This window comes from Mauremys reevesii, linkage group 3, assembly GCF_016161935.1.
Source record: "Mauremys reevesii isolate NIE-2019 linkage group 3, ASM1616193v1, whole genome shotgun sequence".
Lineage (NCBI taxonomy): Eukaryota > Metazoa > Chordata > Testudines > Geoemydidae > Mauremys > Mauremys reevesii.
In genome coordinates, this window is record NC_052625.1 from 181,085,871 (window position 1) to 181,094,705 (window position 8,835).

General features: G+C 42.0%; 1 long non-coding RNA gene across 1 annotated transcript; it reads right to left on the reverse strand.

Annotated features, from left to right (window-relative positions):
* Positions 1 to 254: 254 nt before the first annotated feature.
* Positions 255 to 8,626, reverse strand: LOC120401599. Its single transcript, XR_005596583.1, has 3 exons — positions 8,595 to 8,626; positions 8,052 to 8,226; positions 255 to 271 (listed from the first exon to the last, which is right to left on the reverse strand). It is a non-coding gene; the product is annotated as an uncharacterized LOC120401599 (long non-coding RNA).
* Between the last annotated feature and the right edge of the window lie 209 nt (positions 8,627 to 8,835).

The window sequence follows — 8,835 nt, forward strand, 5'->3', positions numbered from 1 at the left end:
AGCAGAGAGACCCATTGTCTGGCTGATGACTTATTCACGGTCTCTTCCAAGAGACCAACTGCATAAATGAGCAACTCTTACTCGGGAGTGTTCTTGTCTGGAGCAGAGGGCGTAATGCACTTGAGACCACAGGAAAACCTAGGTGGCGGTTGAAGGACTATCTCTGCCAGAGCCCATGCTGCAGTTGGGGTGATCTCTAGTAAGCTTAACAACCTGCCCGTACATTCCTTTATTGTTGTTTTTAAATAGGTTTTCTCTGTATGGCTTTTACCTGAGAAACAACATGTGCTTGGTTAGAAAGAACTGTACGGTAACTTCTACCTGTGGCAATTACACTATGTACTGTCTCTGAACAGAAGGCAAAAGAAGTCTGCTTAAGAAGCCTGTCTTTCACTGGGGATTTCACAGTATAGTCAAGGGACTGTGCAGCTTGGAAATACCCCAGTCAGAAGGGAGAGAGATGAGTATCTCCACCCAACAAAGGCAACAGTGGGGGCGCCAGAAGAGCAGAGTGGTTGCCCTTGCTGGATCATAGAGGGGTAAGGTCATATAGGAAGAGTTGCCCTGAACTGTAACGTATAGTTACTTAAGTTTTGTTTTTCCTGGTTTTCAAAGGTTTAGAGATTTTCTACCTTCCATGGTCTGAGAGAGCATGAGGATGGGCTTGGAAATCTGAACTCTGCCTTTACCAAGTTTTCAGGTAGTAATTATGAATTATGTGAAAGTAAAGAATAATAGTTCTTGATTAGAAGGAAACAGACTTTGGAATATCAGTTTGTTATATTTATAGGTTAGATGGTGCATTTTTGGTGTAAAATCTCTAGTGTATCAATGCTGTTCCAGAATCAGTTGGGATGTGTTGCCATTAAACACTGCAAGGCTCTCCTAAGGTGTAATCGCTAGTCCCTATTACGACTGTTTGATTCAAACTAGAGTTTTGTCTTTGTCCAGTAAACTCAGTATATCTTGTTTATATATAAATTAATCCTGTCTTTGTTCCAAAGGAGCGCTGCAGTTGCCCATTCCTAAGGAATGAGGTTGCATATGAAATTCAAACTCAGGTAATCTTTCCAGGCAGCACAAACAGTAGCTACTACCACTGCCATCTTATGCTGCTCTTGTCAACTGTTACTTCAATACTTTCTCGAGCATTGAAGATTTTTTTTTTTTATCTGCAGCTGTGCCATAACTGCTCAGCTGGTGCTAACCTGGGTAGCTCTATTGAAGCCAAAGGAACTATGCCAACTTACTTCAGTGAGGATTTGGCCTCAGATATTTGTTATTTGCTATGTTCTAGAGCAAAATACATACATATTCGTGGGTGAATGCAGTGCACAAACTATGCAAATCCATCTCTTCCTTTCTTCTATGTACATGCAAACATACATATGAATGTCAATTGCTTGTAAAGTATGCAATTGGTCTTTCCTGCATTTGTGAATGATGAGAGAATTTCAGCCAATCAGTAGGCCAGCATAAATGTCTTGTCCCCAGGGTTGGTGATTTTGTCTAACAGAACTTGTATTATTTTAGTAGCTCGCAGTGACCTTTTCTTGGTCCATCTGGACTTTTGGTTCATTTGTTCCAGATCTAGCTTGTTCATTCCTCTGTGCCCATTGTCTGGTCTTTTCTTTCTGCTGCAGGAGACCAGTTACAATCTAGGATCGATCCTTTTTGTGGTGATGGTCTAGGATTGATAAATCTTGCTAGCTGGCTAGTTCCTCTTCCTTTTGTTCCCCCAATACCCTTCTGACCTTAGCTCTGACTTCTCCATGACAAAGTAATAGCTGATTCTACCTATAGCAACATTTGCTAGCTAGCCCGTTGCTTGCATTGGTTCAGTTATAAGCAGCGTAACCCTTTCAGCTCATTCCGACCCTGCTTATATCAGCAATACTGCATTTCTATGGAACTGTACTCCAGAATCTAAGCTCTCATTTGAAAAATATTAAGTGTCTTGACATCATAGTTACAAAGAAAACCTTCAAAATGTGAGGAGAATGTAACCAATGTAGTATAGATGCATGAGCCCGCACACAGCCTGTACCTGTAGCTCTGACAGAAGTGTGAGTTCATCTCAGTGGCGCATTAACTCCTAAGCCTAATGATGACAATTGAAAGGGCAGCATTGTTAATGGTCATAATTCTATTTTAGCAGAAGTGTCAAGCTAATATTCTCTATTGTTATATGCAGTGGCCAATACTGGTATATGGGAGGGAGGCAGCTGTAACTGAAGGATACCTCAGTTAGGGATTAAGAAATTTAAGCCCCATTCTCCCCAATTTTTTTTTTAAATCACCACAACTGTCCCTGTCCAAGAGCCAGATCCAATGTACACTGAATTCAGTGAAAGGATTCCCATTGATTTCAATGGCCATTGCATAGGGCCTCAAAAGAGAGACAGGGGTGGGGCGGGGGGAAGAGAAGGGGAAGGCACAAATGCGTTTCCTCCCCAGAAAAAAAAAAAAAGAAGCATTTGCCTGGTGGGTGCCAAAATCCAAGATCACCTCCCACACCTTCTAAAAATTTCCATGATTCAGGTGTCAAAAACTCCTCCCCATGATCGCTTCTATGATGCAAGCATTCACTGTCAGTACAGAAGATTACAGCTCACTGAAAGTTTAGGGACATTGTGAAATAAAGTGAACTTAATATAAAAATAAATGATACAGGGATACTACACTGACTGTGCTGGACTGGCCAATGGGGAGGGTATAGTCCCAGGGTTCCTGCTGCATAATTCCAGGTTCCTAGAACATAATTTAGGTCTAATGTGCCCCACAGGCCCTGGGGCTTTGTTCATATTTTGCTGCAACTTGTGGTAAAACTACAAGCTTGACTGTGTATGCACTATAGCCCAGAAGACAGATATGCAGATCCACAGCTGGTGTAAATTGATGCAACTCCAGTGGCTTCAGAGCTACGTCAATTTACACCAGCTGAGGACCTGGCCTATAACCTTTCGTATTTAGTTTCCTTTCTCATAGGGATAATGAGGCTTAATTAAGGTTGATAAAATAAATAAATAAGTAGTGACTGAACACATGGAAGCATGTGGAGGCTAAAAAACCTTTTCATCTGATTCAGAAGTCATTGTGTTTAGCTGGTCTATACCACTGTGTAAGCTCACTAGTGTTATTCGATCCATCTTTCCCTTCTCCCTGCTATCACTGTTTAAAACCACCTTGTTGCATCTTGCCTTTAGGCTTCAAGATCTGTGGGACCATCTTTTACTTTTTTGCATACAGTGTCTAGCATGGTGTGGCCTTGATCTGTTTTGGGGACCTCACGGCTCTATTTTAATACAAATGTTGCCTTTGAGAGCCTTCTATGAAAGGAGCTATAGAGGTGTAAAGTATTATTGTGCCTTTGAAGCTGTGTGTGTGTGTGTGTGTGTGTGTGTGTGTGTGTGTGTGTGTGTGTGTGTGTGTGTGTGTTTTGCATGTAGAGGATCCCTTCCTGTCCCAAGTGCAAATTAGGGGCCTGACTTCAGCCATACCTTAAAAGAGTCACTCTTTTAGCACTCAGTTATTTACTAAGTGCCTGATGGCTCTGGTAATTTGTGTTCTTACATGTCTAAATTAATTTAATTGTATCAACTAATTGCAGGGTCAAAACTTTGGCCCCAGAAGTCATTTGGATCACTCCTGTGTGACCAAAAGCAGCAGGAGATGTCTAGTCACAGCATTTTTGAATCAGGATCGGGAGATAAGTGCTATACTTTCTATGAAGTGCTGTTAAGTGTTGTTAGGGCATTTTTTAAATATTATTTGTACATTTTTAAACAACATTGGAGACAGGAAGATTTCCAGCCATTTCATTTTCTTCTGCTTCAGGATTGATTTACTGAAGAACCGATGGGTCTAAGATTTAGGAGAAAAATTGTGCTGGGGCTGCAGCTATTGCTTTACCCGAAAATGCAATGTCAGTTTAATTCTTTCTGAAGCTTCAAGGGACATCAACTGTAAAAACCAGAGTCTCCTGAGAGCATTGGGAGGGTAGACAGTGAGGAAGCTGCAAGGCAGTAGCTGCTGTTCTGGGATTCTCAGAAGTAGAGATCCAGGTGTTATTAAAATGAGCTGCTGGCAGAATTACTAGCTAAGAAGAATGGATTCATCATTGCCTAGAGGGATGATAGGAATGCAAAGGAGATTCTCTCCAACAGGGTCCATTTATCTCACAAAGGGCTGCAGTTTTGAATGACTGTGGTTGAATTCTGACTTCCTCTCGGTTTCAGTTATTAGTTATCACTGATTTGACTGCCAGCTCTATTCTCTCACTCTCCCTTATTTGTTTTGTAGGGAACTGTCAGAATTATAGCCCTTGATTCTTTAGAAATGCTGGATAGCATCAGCCTATTTTTCCATTAAAATTCCTCTCATCTCTATAAACACCTCTCTCTAGTCACAGAGAATGTCTCTGCCATGTACGAACAATACCCCTTATTGTCCGGCTGCTACTAGTCCCTGTCTGACTGAGAATGTGACCAGTTCTAACAGTGCTATATACCTACACCCATGATAAACACCATTAAAAATCATTCCATGTCAGATCCTGACAAACTGTTAAATGACACCTTACCTTTTTGTACCACCTATAATGGTATGAATTTCTAGCACAGATTATAGTATTTGAGTGACTGCAACCCACAGTATCTGCACCGACTACATAGTCATCCACAAAGGCCCTTGCTCCTGCACAATGCGGTAACCTGCCTCTACAATAGATGGGGCATCACAAACAAATCACTTAATACCTTTGGCTCAGTAGAGTAGAGAAGTTTGATAAAAGAACAAAGTTACCCTGAGCACTGAGGAACCCTCAAACTGAATCCAAGCCTCTAGGGAATTCATTGGCTTTAACCAACAAAATATGTTTTAGATGACGCAGCCAGTGCAAAATCTCTCTGCACCAATGAAATTTGAAGTCCAGTGTCATTATCAGCATCAGCCACACCAGAACATAAGATAGCAGCTGACCCTGGTAACAAATGTTACATTCCAGAACAAAAAGCATTTGCTGCTGTTTCCCAGTTACACTAAAGCAAAGCTCACTTTTCTCAGATTACAGCATGCTCAGATCGGTTATCTGTTCAAGGTAATTATAGGGCCCCGCATCACCATAGTACCAAGCACCTCACAATCTTCAATGTATTTATCCTCAACATGCCCATGAAGTAGGACAGTGCTATTAACTGAAGCCCCTAAGTGAATTGCCCAAGGTCACACACAGGAAGTCTGACTGAGCAGGGAACTGAAGCCACATCTCCCACGTACAGACTAGTGCTCTAACCACTGGATCATCCTTCCTCTATGTACACGTGAAAGGATATTTTCAAATATCGCCATTGGGAATCTGGCAGCAAGCCTGTGAGAGCTCCTGTTTGGGGCTGAGCCTCATTTCCTGTTGATTTCAGTCCCCACTCTAAGAGGTGCTGAGTATCTGACTTCACTGAGAGTGGCAGATACTCAGCAGGTGTTTGACACGTCTCAGGAGAAAGCCCAAAAGGCAAGAAGTGACCGTTCTCAGTGCCACTGAGAAGAGTGTACAAGCCAGTGGCTTAATAACTGCTAAGCGTACAGATTAATTTGCATTTATGGTGTCTTATTCTAGCTGCCCTTGAAGGCAATGGGAGTTTTCCCATTGACTTCAGTGTGCATAAGATCAGGCCTTTAGACAATTTAGGCCTGATTCAGAACCCAATGGAGTCAATAGAGGTCTTTTTATTGACTTCAGTAGGCTTTGGCTATTTTTCTTAAAAAAATAAAATAAATCACGTATCTGTTTGATCACATTCAAACCAACATGGATTTAGCTACATTTTCTAGATTGCTATCCCTCTCAGTGGGCACAAGTTGGCACCTTTGCTGGAAGTTTCAGCACTGAAGCACAGACTTGAGTGAACATGGAGACTTTGTCTTGCTCTTTGAAATTGGTCCCTTCAGGTGGCGAAGCTTTTGCTGCTGCCTGTGATTTAACTTTGTTACAGCTAAATAGAGGACTTCAGTCTCTAAGGCTGTCAATCCAGCACTGTTAGCGACTGATCCAGTGGAGTCAATTGAAGGGCTCCCATTGATTAAAGTGGGCACTGAATGTGGCTCTAGGCTCCAGTCCAGCAAAGCACTTACTTAACTTAAAGCAAGTGGGTAGTGTCAGTGAAGTCAGTGGGACTACCTGTGTGCTTAAAGTTAAGCACATTTTAAGTGTGTTGCTGGAGAGGCGCCTTAATGAACATCAAATTCAGGCAAATTATTTAAACTAGTTACTGTTTGGTGCTATACAAGACACAAAGATGCAGTACTTGCTACAAAGAGCTTATCTAAATAACTGATGAAATTTTGTTAGTTACGACCCTTTCTCTACCACAGTAGTAATTGCTTCCTTTCTTCTGCATTAAGAAGATTGACAGCTTGTCACTTAAACAAGAATCTCAAGGACACAATTGAGCAGGTGATGCGGAATGCTCATGAGAAATGTATACCAAATGCCAGTTTTTTAAAAAAAAATCTGGCCCTCAAGTTATACCAGGCAACCACACTGACTTCCCTTGTGTTGCCCAAGGGTAATAGAGAGCTGAGTTTGTGCCATTTCCTTATAGCACTTGTCTCCCCTTGCCAAAAAAATAGTGCCATAGATAACGAATTATGCACTATTACTGACGTATATCATAGGATTTGAATATTTATTAAAATAACTGTTCTGTGCTAGAGGTTTCCCTATGGTCAGGATTCCCTAGGTTATTCCAAAGTCTGAATATTCTTAAGCCCTTTTTACGCTGTTTTTAGCATAGCTTTAATAAACGTGACCCCCTAGTTTTTTGGATAAAAATGATTTTAATTGGGGAAGCATGTTATTGGTGGCTATTCTAATTTAGAGTGCTTGCACTCTTCAGGGCTCTCTGCAGCTGACTGCACTGACGTCATCGCTAGTGATATTGACACATTCTTTTGTGTGGTGTGAATGAAGAACTAAATTGATCCCAGTGGGGACTATGTTCACAATGAATAGAAGTCTGCAGATCTACCAGCTATAGACAGCATTAGATGTCTGTTAGCATAGTGCTTGGTTTGACACCCAAGTCAGTCAGAACAATGATTTAAGTTGTTTCATGTTACTCCCAGAAAACTGTGATTTTGGCTACAGTAATTACATGCAATTTAATAATAGACAATAATTAAATGATAGAGACTATGAATAAGAGCATTTCATCTATAGAGCTCAAAGCACTTTGCAAAGAAGGGCAAGCTTTATTCCCATTTTATAGGTGGAGGAAAGCAGGGTCAAGGAGCTAGGGGCAGAGCTGGGAATAAAAACCAGAGACTAGATCCTCAACTGGGGTGGGGGACCAGGGGAAGAGAGGATAATCATCGGTCTGTTGAAATCAATCATGCTAAATTGATTTACACTAGCTGAGGATCTGGCCTCAGGTCTCCTGAGCTCTAGTTATTGTAGAAATACTGTTCCTTATGCACTGAAAGTATGCTCAGAATTTCCAAACAGTGTTGTTGTTTTTTTAAACAAAGAAAGATACACTGAGATCTCAATTTTTAAAATCTACTTATGGTACTCACACAGCTTCCATTGCTGTAGCACTTCACAATCTTTAATGCATTTATACTCACAACACCCCTATGAGGTAAGGAAGCACTATTATTCCCTTTCACAGAGTGGCGGCGGGGGTGGGGGGGACACACACAGAAAGGTTAAGGATGGAATCCACAAAAGATGTCTAAACCCCAGACCTAGGCACCAAGATCTTGGGTGTCGGTTCCTAAGTCCCGCAGGTGTCTCCATTAGGACAATTCCCTAAGCACCTACATTTCTGCCTCTGAGCATGAGTGCTGGTGCCTCACTCTAGGTTTCTGAGCATCTATCTCACCTAAATCCTAGAGTCATTCATGAACCAGAGAAGATGGGAGTTTGTCCACCTAAGCCACCTGTAGGGCCCAATCTGGTAGGCATGCTAAGAGCCCTACTAGATCAGATCCCATTCAAATTCTGGCTGGAGACAGTGGTGGTCACCTTTTAGCACAGTGGTTAGAATACTTACCTGGGATGTGGGGTACCCAGGTTCAATTGTCCCCTCTCTGCCCCAGGGGAGAAGAGAAAGCGGATGGGAGGGAGAGGAAGAATTTGAACACCTCTCAGGAGCAGTGATCTAACTACTAAACTATAGGATATTCTGATGTGAGTCTTCCTCAGTCTCTCCAGTTAGAACTGCTCCACTGTGGATAAATAACAAGAGAGTAATTGGAACAAGGGGATTAGGGCTAGAGTCTCCCATCTCTGTCACAGGGCATGGTCCCTCATACTGGATTTCTCTTTGCAAGGAGTCCTCACACACTTTTATGTAAGGTTTCAGAGTAGCAGCCGGTGTTAGTCTGTATCCGCAAAAAGAACAGGAATACTTGTGGCACCTTAGAGACTAAATAAATTTGTTAGTCTCTAAGGTGTCACAAGTACTCCTACTCTTATGTAAGTTCACCACAGTGTACTTTATTTACACTGTCTTGTGCAGCATCCTATCCCATCACCATAAAGCTTTTTCCCAAGCCTCAACATACCCTTTAGCACAAGGGAAGAGAGCTCTTACCTAGCTGAGATCCTGAGTTTCTTTGCCCTTCATTCTAGCCTTCCTCTCACCCTTCCTGTCTCCTATTTAATAGTCCCCAGTTGATGAGCTGAATCCCCTCCTTAACTGGTTAATCATCCAGTCCTAATCATTTATCTCCCCCAATTTGTCCCATGCAGGGACATTTACCAAGTGTACAGAGTGGTGAATCAGCCTCAGGTTAATTCTGTCACAACCTCCCAGGTGGGTGCTGTAACCAATG